The sequence below is a fragment of the Protopterus annectens genome, chromosome 7.part0 (assembly GCF_019279795.1).
Source record: "Protopterus annectens isolate FY-2018-M chromosome 7.part0, PAN1.0, whole genome shotgun sequence".
NCBI lineage: Eukaryota > Metazoa > Chordata > Ceratodontiformes > Protopteridae > Protopterus > Protopterus annectens.
Genome location: NC_056739.1, coordinates 1,622,500,338 through 1,622,506,337, shown reverse-complemented (window position 1 = coordinate 1,622,506,337; position 6,000 = coordinate 1,622,500,338).

Here is a 6,000-nt window from a genome sequence, read left to right as displayed (position 1 = left end):
CAATAAGCCCCTGTTTTCACCTTTAAGAAGTCCCAATGTCTTAAGTCCATTTTGGAAAGAAGTACAACCACCTCTACAATGAAGAAAACTAGTTTAGCATATGTCACTTACAGTTGTGGACATTGTAAACAATGTAGATACATTGTTAATTCATCTTCCTTAGAGTTCAAATCTTGTGACTATTTATTTTGGGCCAAACAAAGACTTGGCTGTCACTCCAACTGTGTTGTGTACACTGCTAATTGTAATTCATGTCAGAGTTTTTATATAGGAAAAACTATTAAGAGCGCTCAACAGAAGAATTTATGAGCATTGTTTGACCATTAAAAAGAAAGACTTTTCAAATGCTTTGGCCAAGCATGCTGTGTCTTGTACAAACTTTAAAATTTACATTTGCAGTACTGGATTCAGTAGCAGTACTGGGTTCGTTGGTGACTTTAAAACTATGCTTGAATGCAAAGAAACAGCCTGGCAGATCAGACTTAGTGCTGATCAGAAGCTTGGCCTTAATGAATTTATTAATATTAAATGCTTTTTTCTGCATCTCAAGTGTACTTGAATATCTAATTAATATTTAAATTCAAATTTTAATTTGTATGTCTTTTTTATATTTATTTTTTATGTTTATTAGCTGACAGTCTTTGTATACTAATATTTAGTGCATGACCCTTTAATTTGGTTTAAGTATGATGTAAGCCAAGTTTTTGTTGGTCTGATTGGATCACTTGACATTTTTCAAAGGTTATTTAAATGGTTTTGATTCAGTTCAGATTTTTTCTGATGAAGTTCTAATGAAATTAAGGAACAAATGCACTTAGAAATTAATTTTTTTTCTGTGCCTGTTTATCTCTGCCAGTGGAGTTTGTTTGTTCCATAGACTTACTTTATTCTGATGCTATTATTTCTGTATTCATTTGTTAACTCTAAATGTTCCATGGGCTTGTGTTATACTGATAATGCTATCTTGTTGTATGATTGTAATTATTGTAAATAACTGCTCATATGGAGCTTTACAGCCGTTGCTATTTTTATTATATATAACTGTCTATGTAGAGCTTTTCTTCCTGGGCCTGCATTGAAAACAGTCTCATCTCAGCCCAGTGGACCTTCCTGGTAAACAAATGCAAATAAATAAATAAAATAAATAAAAAGTTGGACATCTGCGATGTACACAGACAGAAAGATGACTAGCTGTGACATTCAAATCCACAACTTTGAAATAAAAAAAAATTAGAGTTATCAGTTTATTTTTAAAGCTGGTATATTGAGAACCTGAGACCAGAAACTCTGTTATAGTTGGGCTGGGTTGTCTAGGTTTTGTTAGTAGAAATTAGTGTGGGATAATATAATACCACTAATAAAATTAATTTCTCAGCACTTATTGAAGCTGTCATGGAAATAAAAAAATGCAAAACTTCTCTGAATCTGAAGTCTACCATCTACTCAATGGACCAGGTGACAGTGGTAGAGAATACAGTGACAAATTCAAATGGTCATCTAATGGAATCAGAGCACTACAGAGAATTCAAAGACATCTCTAAGAGTAGTGATTACTTTAGTTCCTTTCATATTAGGATAAAAGAGGGTCCTCTGGGCTGCATGGTCAAAGAGGTAACTATCGTATAGTAATACAGCTTAGCTGGAGTGTCACAGTAAGGATAGAGTATGCAAATTTGCTGAAGCCGATGAAGCAGAGGAGGGCCAAGTTTTCTTTCTAGTCTCCTGCCAGTTTGCTTTTGTATAATCAGGGTTAGAAAAGTGTTTCAGGAATGTTAGATATCTATGTATTGTGTCATCAGCTGGATTTGGTGTCTGGAGATATTGATGATTTCAATGGTTTATTCACTCTAAATCCATGGGGGAGAAGTGGCAAACAGTTACGTATGTGACTAATGAAGGATCAAGTTGCAATTCCAGGGACTATGAAAGTTTGTTGATTAAAGAATCTTGGTGAATTGACTGCTGGCATGTTTTCCTGGGGAGACAAGTTCAAGGGTGAACACATTCATGATAGGACATCGACAGTTTATTTAGACTGGGATTACTGATTTGGGACTTTGTATGTTTGCGTGTGTGTGTGTGTGTGTGCGTGTGTGCGTGTGTGCGTGTGTGTGTGTACTACAGTTTGGTGTGTTTGTAAATACTTGAAAGTAAGCTGTGGTAGAGAATGTTTTTTTGCTATTTTTTATTTTATTTTTTATTCTTTTCACTCTACCTTTTTACCCCTTTCTACTCATTCTCTCTTTCTGCACTGTTTCTGTTCCCCCTCTCTCCTTTGCAATGCAAGAGCCCCACCTTCTTTTCTCTTATTTTGTTATTATTGAATCTTATTATTAAGTGTCTAGTTCTTAAATTTGTAGCCCTCTAACTGTGGCTGCAGAAAAAGTCTTAGCATTTTTGTGTATAGCTAGTGGGTTACAAGATATGTAGGCATTGTGTGCTATGTACTTGTCAGGGTCAAACCCATACAAGGAGCCACTGTTGCCTGCTTAAGTACAATAGTGTAGGTTTCTGGGAAATCTTCCATGTAAGGCAGACAGTCATTGGTGGCTACACTAAATGTCTTTCTAATCTCCAGGGACCTGAATATTCATGTTTTGTAGAAATCTAATACCAAACCTGAATATTTATTTATTTATTTCAGTTTGATGACCAGGGAAGTCCACTGGGCCAAGAAGAGCCCATTTTCAGTGGAGGCCTGGGGAAAAAAAGCTCTGTTGACAATTACAAACATATACAAAGCAATGTAGTTATGTATATCAGGCTGAGAATACAATCAAATACATTTGAATGATATGAAGTAGAATAAAAATAAACAAAGTGTACAAAATAATAAAGTCATCTTTGGAATTTTGTCTATACAAAGTTAAATACATTTACTGAAACAAGAATGTCTAACATAGTAAACCATGGTGCAGCAGAAGACTGTCCAGTAGTAATTAATAGAGTGTAGTCATTAGCCAAACTAATGTCCTGAGTTTAGCGATAAGCAGAGTTTGGAGTGAGAAGAAGTAGGAGTAGCTGGGGAAGGAACTGAGAGTGCAGGATAGATGCAGGAGAGGGGAAGATGTACTTGGAGAGAGACTAATAGCTAGATGTACTTAGTGGAGGGACTTATGTTGGAGAATGGCATGGACATGCCCATTCTGAAGATAGGTAGGAGTACAGGAGAGATTTGAAGTTGATGTGGTTTGGAGTATTACAAAGGAAGGGAGGGAGTGAGTTCCATAGTTTAGATATGGAGTATGACAACAGGAGGTGGCCAGGGGGATGGAGGGTTTGTAGATTTCTCCTTAGTCAGACTTAAAGTATCCAAAAGTATATTCAGGCAGTGGCTAATAATCCACAAAAATAGTTTATTGATAAAAAACAAATTGTTGTCACATCTTGTAAAAAATTTTTTTTATTTATTTATGAGAATTTACGACTACCTATACGCAGTGGAATCCCACAATAAAATAATGCCCTGTACAAACATTCAGAGATATGTGGTAATTTTACAGGTTACAAGTTTGGTATTTTAGAAGTGGTAAGATATTGTGAGAGGGGAGGGAATTGGTGTAATGAAACAGGAAAAACAGAACTAAAATTGCAATTGTCACCAAATGCTAACCAACCCCCTAGAGTCAATGATTATATTTCTTTGGTGCCCATTTTGAAACAAAGGGCACTTAAACTATAACTATGTACATGATGAATATATTGTATTTTTTATCTTTTTATAAAACATATTGGAGGGGCTGTTTTATTATCTGTTATATTTAAGGTATATTGGAGAGGCTGTTTTATTATCTATTGTATTTAAGGTTTAGATAGGTCTAACAAAATGTTTTTTATCTTCTGTTTTATACTGCTTGTCATGCTGTAGCTTTAAAGTGTTAATTAGTACAGGAAGTGAGGTATATTTAAGCACTCATAGAGTGGGATCCTATGGTTTTGATAAAGTTTGCAATTTGCCCAGACGAAAAGCTTATCTATACTTGTACTGGGTCATTTATTCCTGCATTGCGTTACCTGAGCTGTGCTGTGGATGGTTTTTACAAGACATGATAACAATTAATTTTTTATCAATAAACCTTTTTTGCAGATTACTAGCCACTGCCTGGATATACTTTTGGGTACTGTAAGTCGGACTAAGGAGTGATCTTTTAAGTTTTTTAGTTTTTCTTGACACTCCTGTATGCTCAGTTTTTCATTTGGGTTTGTAGATTTGTAGGAGGTTTTGATTTTCTGATCTGAATGAGTGGTTAGGAAAATAGGGGTTAAGGCGATAGAGAGAGGGGCAGCTGGAGGGCTTGAAGAGGACCTTACAGGCAGTGGTGAATTTAAGGAAGCTCAGGTAGTTAGGTAGCTCGAGCCACTGCAGAGTATGGAGAGAGAGGCAATGATCAGATGAGTTTTTAGAATTGGTGGTGAATTTGCTTATTTTATTGTAGCAGGATTCTAGTTTTGATTGTAGGCTGAGTTGGAGATTGGTTAGCAGAGGAGCACCGTACATGAGAGAGGGGAGAAGGTAGGAGGAGGCTAGGGTCTTTTTGGTGGAGGGAGTAAGGTAGCAGTTGTGCTGTACAGGAATCCTAGTTTTTGGTGGGTTTTTTTGATAATAGTTTGGATATGGGTGTCGAATTTTAGACGTTCATCAATGATGACACCGTGCAGTTTAGTATGTGGTACAATTCCAATGGGGATGTTATTCTGGCTGAGTATAGTGAAGGAGTTTTTGTCGATACAGGAGTTTCTAGAAGGAGAAAAGATCATCAGTTTTGTTTTATTTGCTTTTAGGGACAGGTGATTGTATTGTATCCAGGTTTCTGTTTTAGAGAAAGCTGATTGTGTTTTTAGAAGTAGGCCGGGGGGGGGGGGGGTTTGCAGAGCAGATGATTGCTGAATCATCTGCATACTGGATTAGAGAGGTATCAAAGATGGAGCGGTGAAAGTTACTGATAAATATATTGAAGAGTAGAGTGCCAAGGACATAACCTTGGGGAACACCAGTGGGGGTGTGTAGGAAGGGAGAGGTTGAGGATTTCCATCTTACAGCTTGTTGTCTTTCAGAGAGGTAACTAGAAAACCAGGCTATGGTGGAAGGGGAGCGATTGAGAGGAGAACTGAGATGCGAGCATGGGGTGGGAGACAGTGTCAAAGGCTTTGAATAGGTCTAGGAACAGGGTAGATACAACTTTGCCAGAGTCACAAGCTTGGTTAATGGTCTTGAGAAAGGAGAGGAGGGCAGTCATGGTACTGTACCCAGGGCGGAAGCCATGTTGTGTGGGGGTAAGGAGGTTATTGTGTGTTAGGTATGGCATCAGTTGTGAATGAATACATTTTTCCAGGATTTTAGAGAGTGGGAAAGGATGGAAATAGGCCTGCAATTGGTGGTGTTAGTGTTTTTACCTCCCTTATGGAGTGGGATGATGTATGCATGTCACCAAATAGAAGGAACATAGGATTCTTGGATGGATCTATTTATTAAAATGGAAATGGAAAAGGCAATACTGTCAGCAGATAATTTGAGGAAGGATGGTGGTTAAATTATTAGGTACACTGCAGCAAGGTTTAAATTGGAGGAGTAGATTTTTATTGTGTTTGTGGGGATGGGTTTTAGGTTGAAGGAGAAGGAAGGAATTATGTGATCAGAGGGATGGGGGGACAGATGGGGTTGAGATGAAAGGTGAGGGAATGAGGTGGACAATTTGGCTATAAAATCCACAAACAAAGAGTTGAAAAGAGTTGCTGTTTCAAGATGGGTGAGCTTGGGGTTGGGAAAGGGGTTGTCTTTTATTTCCTGGATGAAGGAGGGAGGAGATGATGTTTCATAATTTTCTAGGGTTGGTTGAGTGTTCAGATTGAAGCTTGGAGCAATATGCTTTGCAGTCTCTAGTTATTACTTTTTTTATAGAGTTGTGGAGTTGTTTGAATTCTAGTAGGGTGTTAGGTTGCTTATTGCCTTGGTATAGCTTCCATTGTTTGTCTCTTAGGAGCATGGTTAGTTTAGTTTCC